Source organism: Culex quinquefasciatus, chromosome 2 (assembly GCF_015732765.1).
Source record: "Culex quinquefasciatus strain JHB chromosome 2, VPISU_Cqui_1.0_pri_paternal, whole genome shotgun sequence".
Lineage (NCBI taxonomy): Eukaryota > Metazoa > Arthropoda > Insecta > Diptera > Culicidae > Culex > Culex quinquefasciatus.
The window spans coordinates 75410502-75428839 of record NC_051862.1 but is presented as its reverse complement, the minus strand read 5'-3'; the positions used below and the strand labels follow the sequence as shown (position 1 = coordinate 75428839).

Below are 18338 nucleotides of genomic sequence, written 5' to 3'. Positions count from 1 at the left end.
AAAACACAGAGGCACACACACATGCTATACGTTGCCACACATACATAGCTTTGCGAATGAGCGTGTAACGTTTCCATGTTTTTGGTTACAGGTGGAGGCAATTAAGTTGTTAAATGTTTTGCATCTTAAGAATAGTTAAAAAAAACTACAAATGATGTAAAATATTTTGGTGAGGATATTGAAAACATAAGATTATACATATAATCAATCCCTAATCTAATCTAATCTCACAGTGTAATTCATCATTATTTTGAATTGATCATCATTGAAACACTCAAAAAAACGTGTTTCATTCATATTATTAAGACAGGTAATAAAATTCAAATTTTATATTTTATGTTTAATGACAAAAAGTTAAACGGTAGAAATATTTTGAAAAGGGTAAATAATTTAAAATGTTTGTCCCACAGGTCATGTAAAATTCGGAGAGAATAAGGAATGAAATAAGTAATGCAAAATGTTTAGCTTAATTTGCCAAAATTGTTACAAAATTCGAAATAAGCAACGAAGCGTTCCATTTGACAAAAAAAAAACACGTTCCTTAATGTCGAAAAATATATATTTTCTATAGAATTTTTTTCCGACAAACGAAATCTTTTGGATTTTATAAAAAAAATTAACTGTTTTAAAGATCATCAGGTAGTAATTTATCTAAGAAAAAAAATTATGGATTTATTCTCTTGAATCTCGTTATGTTTTTCAAATTCTTTTTATTTGGATCATTAGTTTTTTCAATCAAGGCTCCATACAATTTGGAGGCCTAGTCGTACAAAGTTGTAGGTTGTGATAGGAACTTTTCAGATAAAAAGTAGGTATACGGAAAAAAATCTGTAATTTTATTTCAGTTTATATTGTTAATAGAAGAATTACCAAAACAAAATATTTTATAATTTTCACATTTTTCATATGTTTAAGGGCACTAAAAAACCATTAGTTTAAGTTCTAAAAAAATTAGGTTATTTTTATCATAGAGCAAAAAAAAATACAAAATAAATATTTTTCAATAACTCTAATAGTTTCCGAAATATAATGAGTTGAAAATGATAGCTCAATAGATGAAATAACTTAATCTTTACATCATTTGAACTTCAAGCGGAAGTACTTCTGGAAACAGTAATCCAGAAAATTTTCTCAATAATAATAAAAAAAAACATTTGCATGGATTCCTTTTCTTCATAAAGTAGGGGGTACCCATTTTAAGCCTAATAAGCTGTCGTGTTTGAATGATGCTGGATAATCTGGAGTGTTCCTTGAAATTTAATAAAACCAAGTACACCAACGAGTAGAGCAACTTTATGTGAACATTCTGTTTATTTTCACTTTCATTAAAAGTTACTGTATTCATTTTACAAGCATTTGAAAAAAAATATTTTCCAAATGTATTCTAATCAGACGAGAATGTATTGGGCCACGCCCATTTTCCTATTTTCAGCTTAGTTCTTATTTTCTTCCAGCGCTCTTTTGGGTCTGCTTTGTGCTGCCAAAATTGTTGAATTTTTAAGCGAACACCCACGTTTGTTTTTTTATGGCACTTGCAGATTATTTACATGTTTCGGGATTATTTTTCAAGTGAGTGACTAACTAATGTGCCAATTAACATATTCCAAAAAGTTGGGGGCAGATTTGTATCGAAAGCGCCGTGAAAAAGCAAGCGAAAGTGAAAAGTCGATTTTTGCGATATTCGTCAAGCGTTTGAGGGTTTCTCGCGTGTGTCACTGTGTGTGCCAACAACATGATGAGAAATGGTCTCGCAAAATAGAAATTATGATCAAAAGTGCATTAAATTTGATCTCTTTGACCAGTAAATGGCATAAATGTGCGTGCTTACTCTAGGCGGTGCTGTTGCTGGTAAGTTTATAGCCTAAATAGTATTTTTGGAGCTTTAATCGAGCATCAAACTTTTCATATGACGAAGATAGGTGTTTGATTGCAAAGGATATATTTCCCCTATTTTTAAATTGCAAAAATTGATAGCTTTTTGAAAAACAAGCCTTAAAAAGCCTTTAATTTAAAAACGATACACCTTAAATTTTATTTAGCTTTTTTCAGATTTTTTTTTCAAAAATCAGATTTTAAAAAAATCATATCTATGGTACTAGTTTTTTGGGAATTATAATTTATGTAATTAAAAAAAAATAGGATAAGATAAGATAAGATAAGATAAGATAAGATAAGATAAGATAAGATAAGATAAGATAAGATAAGATAAGATAAGATTTTTTGTATGCTTCCTTATTGTAAAATCCTAAAACCTTGAACTTTGCAGAGTTTATCAGAAAATCCCTTCTCAAGAAATTGAATTTTGAATGTATGATCAGTAGGGTGCCCAGAAAAAATGACCCCCTGCTCCACAAGCGGAAAATGGTTTTTTCGGTTATTTTAAGCATCAGTGTAAATTTTGAGTGAAATTGGATAAGATTAACTCGTTGATACCCGAGCCTAAAGTCGGTGAAAAAAATGTTTTTCATACAAAAATGACTTTTTTAAATCGCTAATAACTTTTCCGGATCGAGTTTTACAGCTTTGGCATGTTCTACAAAGTTGTAGAGCATTAAATTTGGATGGAAGTAGTGCACCGTGCAGACCAAACCGTAAGAAACTTGGGTTTTTCATACATTTTGTCGATTTTTCCCATACAAACTTCACCTCCGAGTATCAATGGGTAAATGATGACCGATTTTGCTCATATTTGGCCCAGAGTCCTAAAATAGGTCAAGGAACAATATTTAGCTTGTGGAGCGAGGTTTTGAGAAAAAGTCCCATATTCTGGGCACCCTAATGACCAGCCTGCAAAATTGTATAGAGCCTTAACCCCTTCCCGCCCTGAGCAAAATTGATTTTTTTTACGTTTTACACCAGTACTCGTAGCTGGTCCGACCAAATTGGATGAAATTTCAATGGTTAAAAGCGGATTTAACCAGGTTGAAAAAATGCATGCACGGAGAAAGAAGAGTTCTCAAAATCGTGAACAATCGTAAAAAAACGTACCATGAAGTTTGAACACTTTGTTCGTGGTTACCATTTTCATGAACGCTTGTACACGATTTTGAGAACTTTTCTTTCTCCGTGTGATTCAGAGAAATTTAATTTTGATGACAAAAATAGTGGTCTTAAAAAAATCTATTTTTATAAAAACATTTTGTTTGCTATGATTTTTGATATTATTTGAATTGAACTAATACAGAAGGCATCAACCACATAGGTGGATTAAGTTTGTTTTTTTGTAAAGGATTGAATAAATATCCAAAATTATGAAATATTGAGATTTTCTACATGTATGTAACCCCTTGAAAATGGAAATATAATTATTTTTAGAGTCTAAATAATGGCAGTTGATTTAACAAATTTCTCCCTCATATTTCCATTTTAAAAACAAAATCCAGCGACTTAATTTTTTACATCAGCAGTTATGATTGGCAATAAAATTTCGTTTGAGGACGAAAGCAGAAAATTCAATAACTTTAGAAATTCAAAGTAAATGGCACACCTGTGAAAGTTCACTATGAAAAAAACTGCTCAAATTCCATGCTCCGTGACCAAATCTGGCCCTTTTCCATTGGTTTGCGCTCCTTGTCGTTGCTGTCAAATGAAAAAGGGATTAGGAGTGGAGATAGAAAAAACGAGCTTTTTTGTATGCATCTCAGCTTTGCACCACCCGCCGGTGTGTGTGTGCTTGTTTAGGAGAGGGGAACCAGTTTGCATTGCTCCTGTCCCCTTGTGACGAACGGTTGGTTGCAAATTTGATCATGGGTGGGTTTGTGGTTGCCAGGGGACTGGAAATAAAGGATTTGTAACTGTTGCGCAAACAGCACAAACACTTTTGCACGGTTGAACACAAATCCAGCGTGAGAAAAAAAGTTGCAGAACTTTGAGAATTTTATTTTTTTACTACTATAAAAACCAATTTTTCTTTTTTCAAAAAATCCACATCCAAAAGATCAGATTGATTTCGTGGAGAAGTTTTTATTTTTCATTTGATTTTCATCCCGTCGACATCATCCTTCTTTTTTATATTGTTTTCCTTGTAACCCACTTGTCAAATCCGTGGCACCATGAAAAATTAAAACTGCAATGAAATAAAGCAGCGGCACTGAGCTGCAATCGTGTACTTTTCGAATTTGCGGACAAATTTAATTCCACCGGCATTAAAACCACATCCTTTTGCCAGGATCACTTTACCGCAAAGCCAACCTCTGTCAGGTGAGTGAGCAATAATTAAATAAGAGATTAAATTTTACGAACCTCTGCTGCGCAACCATTTTCACCTGAGGGAACGTGGTTTTCGTCTTGTGTGTGTGGGAACCAAACCACCATCGTCGTCGTCGACGAATGTCAACATAAAGTTTATTAGAGTTTTAACTGAAAGAGTGATGTTTTTTCAACTCAGAAAGTGAAGGATTTAAATGCTCGACAAGCATCAAATGACACTTGAGAAGGGATTGCTGAAGCTTCTGTGAAGGAGTACTTAAATTTGGTGGTCTGTACTAAAGTAATCAAAACGGTTGTTGTAAAATGGAATTAAGGAGTTTGACGGATTTCACATAACTTGGTCGAAAAAGCAATTTGGCGGATGGTCGAACTTTTTCAGATTGCTCAAGAGCTCAGCTGACCAGTTATTCTGAACATAATTAAAAATTTCCAGCGGTACTCTTCCTGTGTGGTATTTCCAATATGGATGCATCATAAAAGCACGCTTTCGTCGTTATTCGTTTCTCAAGGATCATAATCCTACAGGGAAAAAATTAAACGCATAAACTCATGGTGGATCATAGGTTCAGGGTAGACTGGTACAAAATATAATTTTTCAATCTTCGTGATTTCTATGAAAAGCGAAGCAATTAATGTCAATTTTGGTCATTGTTTGATTCTTTCTGTTCCAAGATATATAAAAATAAGCTTTTAACTTTGAAAGTTGAATAACTAAGTATAAAAATTGAAATCACAGATCATAGTAAAAACATTTGCATGAAAAAAGTTTTTTGCAATTTCGTCGTGAAACTACTTACTTTTCCTGTCATTCTTGAACGACGAAATAGCCTACTTTTCTGTACCAAAAATAACAGAATCAAATAGCAACACTTTTCAAAATAAATGCTGAAAAGTTCTACTTTTCAGCACTGAAATGGGTGCTGAAAAGTTGAACTTTTCAGCACTTGTTTCGAAAAGTAACACTTTTCAACATTTTTTTTTGATTTAATCGATTTATTGACAAAATACATGAAAATTCGACTTAAAATTTCACTCAATGGGTGTTTTTCGAAATTGCAAAAAATGTTGTATGGAACTCGTTGCAAAACTTGATTTTTTCAGCACTCGTCGTATTTATCCAACTCGGTGAACCTCGTTGGATAAATGTACGACTCGTGCTGAAAAAATCCTCTTTTTGCAACTTGTTGCATAAACTACTATTTTAAATGTTTTTTTTTTTTTTGCAATTCCGTCAAGAAACTATTTACTTTTCATGTCATTCTTGAAAGACGAAATGGCCTACTATTCTGTACCAAAAAAAACAAAATCGAATAGCTACACTTTTCAAAACAAATGCTGAAAAACTTTTCAAAAAAAAGTTTAATTTTGCAGCACTTGTTTTGAAAAGAATACTTTTGATTTTTTTATATGAACGATTTATTGACAAAATACATTAACATTTGACTTATAATTTCACTCGAAGGTGGTTTTTCGGAATTGCAAAAAAAATGTTGTATGGAACTCGTTGCAAAACTTGATTTTTCGGCACTCGTCGTATTTATTCAGCTCGGTGAACCTCGTTTGATAAATGTACGACTCTTGCTGAAAAAAACTTCTAACTTATTGCATAATAGTAGTTTATGCAACAAGTTGCGAAAAGAGGAAAAATCTAGTTCCATACAACGTTTCTGCAATTCCGAAAAACACCCTTTGCTTTTAATTATAGGACAAATGTCCATGCATTGAGTCAATGAATCGTTTAAATAAAAAAAAAAATGTTGAAAAAAATAACTTTTCCGAACAAGTGCTGATAAGTAAAACTTTTCATCATCCATTTCATAGCTGCACCCAAAGTTAAAGAACGATGGGATAATCCTCACGAAAATAAACGTGAGGAAAGTGCTATATTGCGAGAGTATAGTCCTCTCGCGTGTTCATTCGTTCATTGGAACAGTTCATCCTATGAGTGGCTTATATGGACAAACGACCGCCATTTAGTCACCGAACCATGGTGGCCCATACGGCAAAGGCACGGTTCAATATGCCGAAGATCTTGGGTTCGAGTCTCGGTACCGGTACTTTTTTTTTTTTTTTTTTTTTTGATAGATGAACTTTTTTGGAAAATGAACCATGAGTAAAGTACTCTCGGTAATTTCGGGATTTATCCTCTCCGTCCGCACACAGTACCATTTTACTACCGAATCGTGCTCTTTATCCTCTCGTATGCCGATGCCCAGTTCTGGGTGTGAAAAGTAGAACTTTTCAGCATTTGTTTTGAAAAGTGTTACTTTTCGATTCTGTTATTTTTGGTAAAGAAAAGTTCGAAGATGACAGGAAAAATAGTTTTTGCAATTCGGTTTTTGCAATTCCGACGTGAAACTCCTTACTTTTCTTGTATTTCTTGCACGACGAAAAAGCCTACTTTTCTGTATCAAAAATAGCAGAATCGAAAAGTAACATTTTTCAAAATAAATGCTAAAAAGTTTCTATTTTTGAGCATGAGCATGAGCATGAGCATGAGAGACCACCCATGGTTGTCCTTCTCCGTTGCTGAACAGGACCGTAATATCTTATCAATACAACCGGTCATACGCTTCAACGATCTAATGGTGTTTCCCTTATCAACAGCATGTATGAATGCGCTGAAAAGATAAAACATCACGATCATCAAAACTAGATCTGGAGCAAATAGGTAACAGTCGTTGGCCACCAACGGCGCCCGCCATGTCAGTTTGTAGATCTCGGGGGATTGGGACGGGAATGTTAGTTAGCACAGGTTGCTACCAAGGGTGGGTTCTATACGATATCCACACCCCACGTGTGCCGGAAAAACTACTTCTACTTGGGATTTTGTTAGTGGGTAAAGGTAATGGCCAGGATTCATCATAGAGGATGATGATGCGACCCAATAATCAATAAATTTTGTTTAATGGTGTGATGGATTATGAATTCTCAAGGCAAACAGTCGGATGATGCGGATGAGACTATTCCCGGTTATTTGGTGTTGATTTAGAATAAATGATTCAATCTTAGACAGCCGGCTGTGGAAAGATAAAACCAAATAATATTCGAAAACGCGAAACCGCCCGGATCGAAAAACACACACAATCGGGGGGACAACAAAGACGGAAACAGCAACGAAAATTCTGCGTGATGATCGCGACGCACACCGTTCATTTTCACGAACGCAACCCAGTTGGAATAAATTATTGCGATCAATGAATATAAATGAAAAGAAAACAGGACGCCACATAAACGTTTGCAATGAAATTAAAACAATAACTTAAACAAACTAAACCGGCGGCGTGCCTTCCAATCAACGATGATAAAAGAAGGACTTATGAAAAATAAAATATCAAATAAAAGGCTCCGACAAACACGTTGCAGAGTAACCGTGAAGAACCGCTACTCACAATCGAATCAAAAAATTCAAAAACGCGCGCTAATGTTCTATCCTAAATGTCAGCGCGTCTCTCGATAAACGATTCTATAGAAATGAGTTTTCCTACAGGTACAGTTGACAAACTAACGGAACGACAGCAAAATGATCAAAAACGCGTATAAATAATTATTTAAGAATGACCCTATAACGATTATTTTCAATGAGATAGGATTTGGATTTATCGACCGATTCTGGAGATTTTACGCGGTTTTAATTATGTATTGGGCTGAAAAAATAACAGAAAAACTCATTCACACTCTCATACACAAATATACTAATTTACATTTTTAGACTTCAACATTATAGTGAGAAAGATTTTTAAATTAGACTTGAAATTATTTTTGGAAGGCATCAATATAATGAAAACAACCCGTACTGCAAAAATAATAAATAACAAAGTACCCTAAATTGGGTAGAATGTCTAGCAAAGGAGAAAATCGACTGACGAAAAAATAAATTCTCACTCGCAAATGGTTTTTCCTCTCACACTCTTGATTTATTCTTCATTCTTCAACACACACACACACATGCTTGAGATGTCATAAAGGAACGAGCTCACCGGGGTCTTGAAGACTGGAGACTGCTCCGCCGCCGCAGCATCGAAATCAGGTGCAACTCGACCACACCGCCCGACGGCTGCAGCACCGCACAAATCCGTTTGAGTTGGCCTTACTGCTCCGTGTATTCAACATTCGACTTACTGACAGCCGCTCCTCTCACATGTTGCCTCAATCAGTTTCACAATATTCACAATATATATTTCCTCTGGGTACGAACAAATCCACTGCACAAGTGTTAACGCTCGCAACAGCCATCCTCCTTCCCCTACCCACCACGCACAAACCCAAGCTCGCCATAAACGAGTTCACCCAATGTTTGTAAAAAGTCTGCAGGTCATATCTAAAGTCTGCATGTGTAGATTTGGCCCTTTTCAAAAACTACACTTCAATGTTCAAATGACGTCTGTCAGAAACACTCGCGAAACTTGAAGCAGCAGCAGAATCCACCTGCACTTCACACAAATACACACACAAGCAACCAGCTTGTGCTGTCACCGCTCTTCTCCCACCATGCACCACCCCTCCACCTGCTCCCGACTCAGAAGCCTGAACCCTTGCCCTTGGAGAGTAAGCGACGGCCACTTCGACTCCCCCTCCAACCGGGAACTGTTCTCCGCCGCACAGCAGCGTCGAGGCGCGTCATCGGCAAACCAAAACCACACCGAACACATACACTCTCCTTCCTGTGACGCTCTCTGAGAGCGAACTCTCTGACAAAAATGACGTTTTGCTGGTTTTTTCTTCCTTAGATACACGACAACAAAAACTAAAATGGACCAAAAACCTCTTTCAAAACAGAAACGCGCGTAATTTTTACAAAAATCGGATAGCCTGCCACTTAATTATTGTATTGATGCACTTTCCCGGACCGTAGCACTACAAAAACACTTCAAAATCGGCAAGATAAATCGCGACGGAAAAACACAACTTCCACACCGCCGCCATCTTTTTTCGCTCCACTAAAAAGTTTCTATTTTTGTTGCATAAACTATTATTTTTGTCCCCTGATTTTTCTGTCCGATTTGAGGGAAGGTGTCCGGGTGGAGGAAGGTGGAGTGACATAAGCTTTGAGAAATATTAGCAGCGGCCTTATTTGAAGGCATTACTTGTGATCAAACCATTGGATGGTGCTTTCCAAATCATTGCAGTTGATAAAAAAAGAAATTTACGTTATAAAAAAAATGCACTTTGATTTGCTTGAATATTTGAGTATTTAATAGTTTTATGAGTAATTTTTTGAAAGTTCATATTTGTTACAAAGAAAATAAATAAATAAAGAAATCTGGTCATTGATTTGATTTCAAAAGTGCTTCTTAATACTAATTTTGAGGAGTGTTTTTCCTAGACGGTAACCCGAGGTTCAATTAACCGAAGGTTTATGTGGGACATAGGATAATTGAATAATGAACAAAAAATCATCAGTTTTAGATTTTCTGTTTTAAACAACAAATTCGAGTTCTGTGATCCCATTTTATTGTTGCAAATTGTTCAATTATCTGAAGTGTTTTATTCGGAATCTCTCAGATAATTGACACGTAAAATAGTGGGAAATATCGGAAATCAGGGCATAATAATTATAAAAAATAAATATCAAATTGCCAATCCAAAAGTTCTTCACAATGTTTTTTGATAAAATGTATCGTTTTCAAATTAAAGTGGTTACACTTTTGGGTATTAATTTTTTATTTCATTTGGTTTTTTTTTGCAATTACAAAATACTTCTTAAAAGTTGAAAGAATTTTTTTTGCAAAGCTTCGAAAAGTTTCTACAATTTACGCTTCGAAAATTTGGAAATTTGAAAGAGTTTCAGAGATACAGCCTCATAGAGAATTCGTATCGATAAAATGAGTTACTTTTCATTGTCACCTAATTAGTACATGTACAACAATTTTCAATGTTGATAGTTGAAACTAGCGTTAAATTTTTTGGTCATTTCCATAAAATTAAAGACAATTTTTTCAAGCTCAAGCTAAACTATTGAATAAGAGCAAATCATATTTTTTTATATTTTTAAGGAAAATATAAAAAAATTAAGAAAATTTTCAATTTTAGCAATAAAAACCGGGCCAATTGTTTCGAGAGAAATTTATTTTCATTGATTTTTTCTTAGAATGCAGCTTCACTTACTGCCCTATTTAGACAGTTCCAACGAAAAAGCTATTGTACATTTTCTCAGCTTGTAGCTTGTTCGAAAACCACTTTTTTTATAAATCGAAGCTTACATTTCAAAAGCACCAAACATTTAATATTACGCCCTTTTGAAATGTTAGTCTTGATTTAAAAAAAATAAATATAGCTTTTGAAAAAATCGGAAAATTTCACGAATGTTTTATTTATTTATCATTGAAATTTAGGCCATTAGTGAGATACCGACATTAGAAAATGGTGGGTTGTTTGAGTGAGACTTTGAAAGCAACAATTTTCCTGTTTTTTAATCTTTGCATTGTATCAACAATTTTATCAGCTTTTCAAAAATATTTATTTTAAAAGTGGGAAAACATGGGTACTAATTTAAAAAAAACGTTGCTTAATCCACCATTAGGTGGTTGGTGCCTCCACAAAGTTTATAAATAACACTTAAGTGCTTATAACTTTTGATAGGCTTGTCAGATCTTCAATCTTTTGAACTCGTTAAAAAAGTCTTTATAAAAATGTATAACATGACGAGGTTTCTTACAAAAACCACCCTTTTTACAATCTTCCGAACTTTTGTTAAATTTGTTTTTTTTTAGCATAACTTTTGAAGTACTTAACTAAACTTTATCATTTTTAATAGCGACTTATCGGACCCCAAGACGGATCAAATGAGACCAAAACGGACCAAATCGGGTCAGCCAGTGCCGAGATAACTCAGTGCAAATGTTTTTGATCAACATCCCACCACACACACAGACATTTGCTCAAAATTTGATTCTGAGTCGATATGTATACATGAAGGTAGGTCTAGGAGGTCAAATTAAGAATTTCGTTTTTCGAGTGATTTTATAGCCTTTCCTCAGTAAGGCAACAATGAATAACTGCGACATTATTCAAAAAAGTGACCTTAAACTAGCTATAACTTCAAAATGGTCCATTTTATCAAAAGTGCACTTTTTGACTTTTTGCCTTTTACTTTTTGATTGAAAATTTGATTTTACAACGAAAAATGAAGTTGATAAACTTTAGCTACCAATATTTCGATTTATTGTAAAAATCAGTATTGATTCCAAAATTCATAACTCGGCTATAGAATTTTTGCACATTCTGGAAATTTATGAAAAATTGGCATTTGATGTCCCCTAAAATATATCAGAAAATAAAAAATAGTGTGTTTTTCTAGTAACAAAAACTAAAATTAAAAATCACCAAAATTGTGTTTCATTTTTCTAGTGTAGGGAAGCGTAGTCATCATTGAGACACTTTTGTTTTTCAACTTTCTATGATTTTTGCCATGAGACGTGGGTTCGATTCCCGCCTTATCCACTGAGCTTCTATCGGATGGTGAAGTAAAACGTCGGTCCCGGTTTCTCCTGTCTCGTCAGAGGCGCTGGAGCAGAAATCCCACGTTAGAGGAAGGCCATGCCCCGGGGGGCGTAGTGCCAATAGTTTCGTTTCATGATTTTTGTATTTTTTTTTCATCTGCATTTTTTAATGAGCTTTTTGTTACATTTTCTTTTTATTAAAGTGTTCTAGCATTGACGAAAATATGAGATCGATCTGATGTCTACAGCCAGAGTTATTCAACTGTCTCATTGTAGACGCACTTGACAGGAACAATGAGAAACGAAACTATTGGCACTACGCCCCCCGGGGCATGGCCTTCCTCTAACGTGGGATTTCTGCTCCAGCGTCTCTGACGAGACAGGAGAAACCGGGACCGACGTTTTACTTCACCATCCGATAGAAGCTCAGTGGATAAGGCGGGAATCGAACCCGCGTCTCATAGCATCATCGGGATCGGCAGCCGAAGCCGCTACCCCTGCGCCACGAGATCCAATGAGACAGGTGGGGAATAATGAGACACTCCATAAAAATCAAAACTTTTCGAGCTAAACATAATGTTTTTGTGTTGTATCATTGGGGGTGACTTGGTTTGAAAATTTTAAAGCAATTTTGCCAACTTGAAACTTTAATTAACAAAAGTTATACTAAAAAGTATCTAAATTTTGTAAAAACCATATATTTATAGGTACCAAATAGCTTTATATTTTTGGTTACATGTAGTTTAAACTCAATAAATATGCCAAAAATCACTTTAAATTCATGTTTTGAAAGATTTCCAAAGATTTTGAAAAGTTTAATGAAGAAAAATCAAAGTGTCTCATTGTTACCCATGGGCTGAAAAGAGTGGGGAAAAATGAGACAGCCTTGGATTCTGGGTTGTAACCGTTCGGAACCTCACTCGTGAAGGTTACCGCGATTTACGCGATTTGTTTTCCGTTTAATGTAAAAGTTGGGAAGTGTTCGCGTGTCAAGTGTTTTGTCTCCGGTAAACGACCCAGCAAGTGACGTCCACCAAGAACGCAGCCAGTAGAAGCTTCCGAAACCGACCACCAGAGGACCTCGTCGGCAGTGGGCGGTAGAGAGGTGACATGACGGTAGGTTGGAAGGTCAGGGAAAAGGCGCGGAAAGAGGAGGGAAAGACGAAGACCGTCAACCGCCAAGGACTCCTCAAGACTCGTCCAATTGCCCGGAAAGAGTCATAGCGAACAGTTGGAACGCTACAACTCCACTGTTTCGCCAGTAGTGCACGGCCACGGCCGTGAGTGATAGTGCCAGCGGGAACCAGGAGTGTTTGAGACCGCTGAAGGACACCAGGTATGTCCACCAAACCCGCCAGTTTGCCAACCCTAACGACCCCATCCGCCTAACCAACAAATCCAACCGTCATGGCTCACCTAACCTCAACCATCACCTTCAGGACCCCTCGTACCTCACGTTAAGTGCCAGTTCGGCACCGCCTCGCAGCAACCGTGTCGAGGACACCAACCGGGAACTCGCAGCAACCATCGAGTCACCCCCAGAATCCAGTCCGCAGCCGGACGTCTACCCGCTTCGTACCTGCGCCTCATCCGGGTATTCCGGACACCTCGATGGTGCTCCGAAGGTCGTAGGACGCAACCAACCACGACAGAGGGCAGGACGACAAGAACCGGAACGAGTGGGACTTTGTACGACCGCAACCGGTCAAGTACGCCGCCAAGACCATATCCAGGAGGCTGCGCCGTGATACGGCGAGTGCCAGAACAACAACGAGCGGTTGCGCCGCGTAGCGGCGAGTAGCTGTAGCAACAGGAGAGGAGGAAGCGACGTCACCGGAAGCAGTGTCGGAGCACGGGGCCCCGAGAAGAAGGAAGAACAGCAAACAGGTCAGATAGATGTAAGAAAGTGGGAGTAAATAGAAAGAGTTGGATCGAAGTTGTGGAGTTTTACCTTGGCCGAAAGCATTTCCCAAGCTTACCGCGATTCAGGACCGCAAGCATGCCGACCCTGAGGCTACATGAGGGAGTCTCGGTAGCGCTCGTGAGCCGGTGGTAACCCGACAGTTACACTTTGGCGCCCAACAAAAATTAGACTTGTAGTCTGTTTTCAAGGGTTAAGCTTGGGGGAAAATTGCTTGAAGAACCAGTTATCGCAGGCGTCTCTGGGAAAACATCCCGCCAGCTTGAATGAATTTCAACACTTGTGTGATTGAAAATTTAACTTTACACGCTGCGATTGAACGATTTCGTTCGTCCATTGAGGGGTTCTGACGTCCAAATTTGTATGAAAAGGGCAATTGACAAAAAAAGGTCGGAGTTGACCATTAATGAGTTCATTGATTCAGTTTGCATGGAGCAATCACTTCACCTGTGTATGAATTGCGTTATCTTTCAGCGTTGGTCAAATAAAACACCCAGCAAACTAGTCATTTACTTCAAGAATAAACCTAAAACTAAAACAATACTAGAGATTTTTCCAATTTACAGCTATTTTCTGCATATTTAGGATGCATGAACAAATTTATAGGTTTTTCTAATCAATTTCTCACTTGAGAATGTGCAAATCTAGTAATTTAACAAATTTTATCGTGTTTTCACACCTACCTAGGATTTTACAATTACGATTTAGTCGTTAAAACAAGGCGGTATGCCCTAACTAGAATAACAAATTGATTTTCAGTTTAAAATCTGCTTCCGTACTTAGTTCTTTTTAAATTTTATAAAATTACAATTCAAATAACGCGACACGTGATTCTGTTGTTAGTACACGTTGATCGTAGAACACCGAACTGGTTGCATGCTGTTCAGCGGATGTTCCAGGTTCATCAGTGAAGACTTCAGCTGGATTTAGTACAGAGCAGAGCTGAAATGAGAAGATTGAGAACAAAATTCAAAAAAATGTATCATTGTGATAGTGTATTTTGTACATGTGAAAGCTAAATTTAAACAATTTTTAATGTGTGTTAGTGAACATTTGGTGCGACTAATGGAAATACCAGAATAGTTTGAAATGTTTCAATAATTTATACCCAAATCCCTGAGAACTAATTTAGTACATCCCAGTACTAGCATGAAAGATGATGAAATCAAGAACATATTGAATTTTAACCTGAACTACTGAGCAAGAATACGTACTAGAATACCAAAGAGGTGAGAATATTTTGAAATTAGTCGCAAGTTAGAAAGAAGTGTGAGTTGAGTTCCACATCACAAGCTTTTGTTTGAGTTGTGGAGACTTGTAGGAGTTTTATCAAGGAACAATTTTTACAGAAATTCTGATTCTTTTAGTTAAGAATTCCTAGATATTTCAACAAATTGATTCAAATTGGTAAAAGGAGTTCAGCAGAAGGCTGATAAGGAAGTAGTAGGAGTTTCGTTACTTCTCTCACTTAGTGAGATGGAGAAGCTTGGTTGTTCGTAAGGCAGAGCAATCATGATACTTGGCAAAATAGTAAGTCCTGGAAATTGTTTAAATGTTTGGTCCGTTTCCTGTTTGTGTACGTTTGTTTGATTCGTGAGGTCTGTTGAAGTTAATAAGTTATTTTTCGTCAGAATCTCAGTGTTATCAGGACAGTTTGTTACAAACAGTGAAATCTGGACAGCATAAATTTTGAACCAGTATCTAGGAGTTTAGTAGGAGTTTAGTAGGAGGTTTTAGTAACAAGTAGTTACGAAATTGGAAGGTGACTTACCTGACGGTGAGTTAAAGAAGTTGAAGGAGCGCGCGTTGTTGGAGTAAGGTGCGATGTTATCGGCCTAATAGTTTCCTGTAATGGAAAAATTTGGAGTGAGTGATCGGCAGCTAGTGAGTGAAGGAGATCTGGTACGATTGGCGAATAGTTACCTCTGTAAACAATTATTTTAGAGTGCTACGTCGTCCAATACTGTACATTACAGCTCCATGCTAACGTAGTTGAGTGCATCCAGGACTCCGGGTCAAAACTGCAGCAGGCAGGACCCAATTTTATGCCCAGAGTTGGCAAAAGTTGTTAATGTTGAAGTTCCGGAACAAAAAAAGTTGATGTTTGATAGAAGTTTACGCAACGAGGATTGCAAAAATCGAGTCTGGTCTCAGGTATTCGAGGAGATGGTGAGCCAGTTCTCAAAACTGAGCACGTACTGTAAACCAGCTGCATACATGGTTGTAAAAGTTCTTCAAACCGTGTATTGCGCTATAGTTGGTGAATCAGTCGTGAAGGTGTCAGGTGTTTAGTACCTGTGAAGTAGTAGAATGGCTTAATGAGCTGAATGGTGAGAAGACGTTGGCAGATATTGGAATGAGGTAGTAGTTTTCGTTTAAAGCATCGTCTAAGAACTCTATTACTCATTCTCAATCATCGCTAAGCCACGTTAGTGTTGGTGTCGACACGTGAATTGTGTCATGGTAGGAGTTTGCAAATGCGACTTTACTGTTGCTGATTTGTATGAGTGAAAATGAATGATTCAAAGAATGAACTTTTGGAATGTGAAAAAGAATGTTACAATGAATGAATGAATAGTAAATAAGTGAAATGAATGGAAGAAAAGAATGAATGAAATGAATGAGTAGAATACTTTTGCCAGCAGTTTTTCATGTTTATGTTGCTTGATTCTTGATAGAACTAATCACACCACTGTTAATAAGTCTTTAGTTGTGTGTTTAGGAAACTGAGGTATCGAGTGGCAGATGTGTAAAATTGGCTGGTAATGAGAATTTTACGACCATGATTTGGGTCAACTAAAGACACTTTGTCTAACATTTTACACTGTAATCAGATGATTCACCACAAATAAAAAAAAACACAATAGAATTCACTTTCCCTGAAAAGAAGATAATTCACACTACTTACCTTGAACCGCATAATATTTTCCTCATAGTCATAATAATCAACTTTCCCAAGAAAAGAACAAATCAAAAAACCCCAGGAACGACACTTGAAAATTAAACTTCGCATTGAATTCATTTGGCCAATGCTTTTTCTGCGTTTAGTTAACCAAAATTTCTCGAAAATAAGTCAAAAGTGTCCAAAATCCTGAAATTTTCAGAATTGAACTTTAATTGGGAAGCACCACGTTTGTTCCACAATAACACAATATCATTTGACAGCCGATGTCAGATACGCACGTACACAGATGAAATGACAGTAGAAAAGAAGTACTAGAGTGCTTAAAACAACTCTGACAACGATGAAATGTTTCATGCACAATCCGCGAATGACTTTGTTTTTGTAAATAGGCATGCTCCGGAGTTCGTAGATTTTGTTTTTTTTTTATTATTGATTTGCATGATTTAATTTTAATTTGTTATTTGTGCATGAGTAGCTTTGTTATTGATTTATTTATTTATTTATTAGTTTGTCTTGTAAATAGTAGTTTGTTGAATTTTAGTTTGTTCCTTTTTGGATTTTGGTGAGATTTGTGACAGTATAAATCAATGAGTTTATCGCTGGAGGCTGGAGTTGAAATATACGTTGATGGCCAGTACACAGGTTCGTCCTGCTAAACAGCGCGGAGAAGGATTTCCTTCGTTGATGCCTTATGACCCCGATAACTCAGATCACAATACTGTACAAATGTCGCATGTTTTTCATAGAATGTTGGCTGTCGGAATCAAGAAATGGGGTGTGAAATATTTCATGAGCTACAGTGTGACGCTAATTATCAGTCCTGTAGATATAATTTTGAGTTTGGAAGGTTCAGCTAGGCCGCTTTGACGTGGTTTCAACATGCAATTTTTTGTAAAAAAATATTTGTTGTGTAAAAAAAAAAAATCCTTGCATACAAGTATTTTTTTTACCCGAGCTGGGGGAGAATGTAACCGTTCGGAACCTCACTCGTGAAGGTTACCGCGATTTACGCGATTTGTTTTCCGTTTAATGTAAAAGTTGGGAAGTGTTCGCGTGTCAAGTGTTTTGTCTCCGGTAAACGACCCAGCAAGTGACGTCCACCAAGAACGCAGCCAGTAGAAGCTTCCGAAACCGACCACCAGAGGACCTCGTCGGCAGTGGGCGGTAGAGAGGTGACATGACGGTAGGTTGGAAGGTCAGGGAAAAGGCGCGGAAAGAGGAGGGAAAGACGAAGACCGTCAACCGCCAAGGACTCCTCAAGACTCGTCCAATTGCCCGGAAAGAGTCATAGCGAACAGTTGGAACGCTACAACTCCACTGTTTCGCCAAGTAGTGCACGGCCACGGCCGTGAGTGATAGTGCCAGCGGGAACCAGGAGTGTTTGAGACCGCTGAAGGACACCAGGTATGTCCACCAAACCCGCCAGTTTGCCAACCCTAACGACCCCATCCGCCTAACCAACAAATCCAACCGTCATGGCTCACCTAACCTCAACCATCACCTTCAGGACCCCTCGTACCTCACGTTAAGTGCCAGTTCGGCACCGCCTCGCAGCAACCGTGTCGAGGACACCAACCGGGAACTCGCAGCAACCATCGAGTCACCCCCAGAATCCAGTCCGCAGCCGGACGTCTACCCGCTTCGTACCTGCGCCTCATCCGGGTATTCCGGACACCCTCGATGGTGCTCCGAAGGTCGTAGGACGCAACCAACCACGACAGAGGGCAGGACGACAAGAACCGGAACGAGTGGGACTTTGTACGACCGCAACCGGTCAAGTACGCCGCCAAGACCATATCCAGGAGGCTGCGCCGTGATACGGCGAGTGCCAGAACAACAACGAGCGGTTGCGCCGCGTAGC

General features: G+C 37.6%; 1 protein-coding gene and 1 long non-coding RNA gene across 4 annotated transcripts in view; both read right to left on the bottom strand.

The window, feature by feature from the left end:
• The window catches only part of LOC6054058 (kin of IRRE-like protein 1), an 807298-nt gene that overhangs the window by 361299 nt on the left and 427661 nt on the right, over positions 1 to 18338 (bottom strand). The window lies entirely within an intron of this gene.
• Positions 14670 to 16603, bottom strand: LOC119767829. 2 transcript variants are annotated; one of them, XR_005277736.1, is made up of 3 exons: positions 16481 to 16603; positions 15496 to 15867; positions 14670 to 15418 (listed from the first exon to the last, which is right to left on the bottom strand). It is a non-coding gene; the product is annotated as an uncharacterized LOC119767829 (long non-coding RNA). The 2 variants fall into 2 exon arrangements; XR_005277737.1 differs by having other exon boundaries at positions 14678 to 15418; positions 15496 to 15593.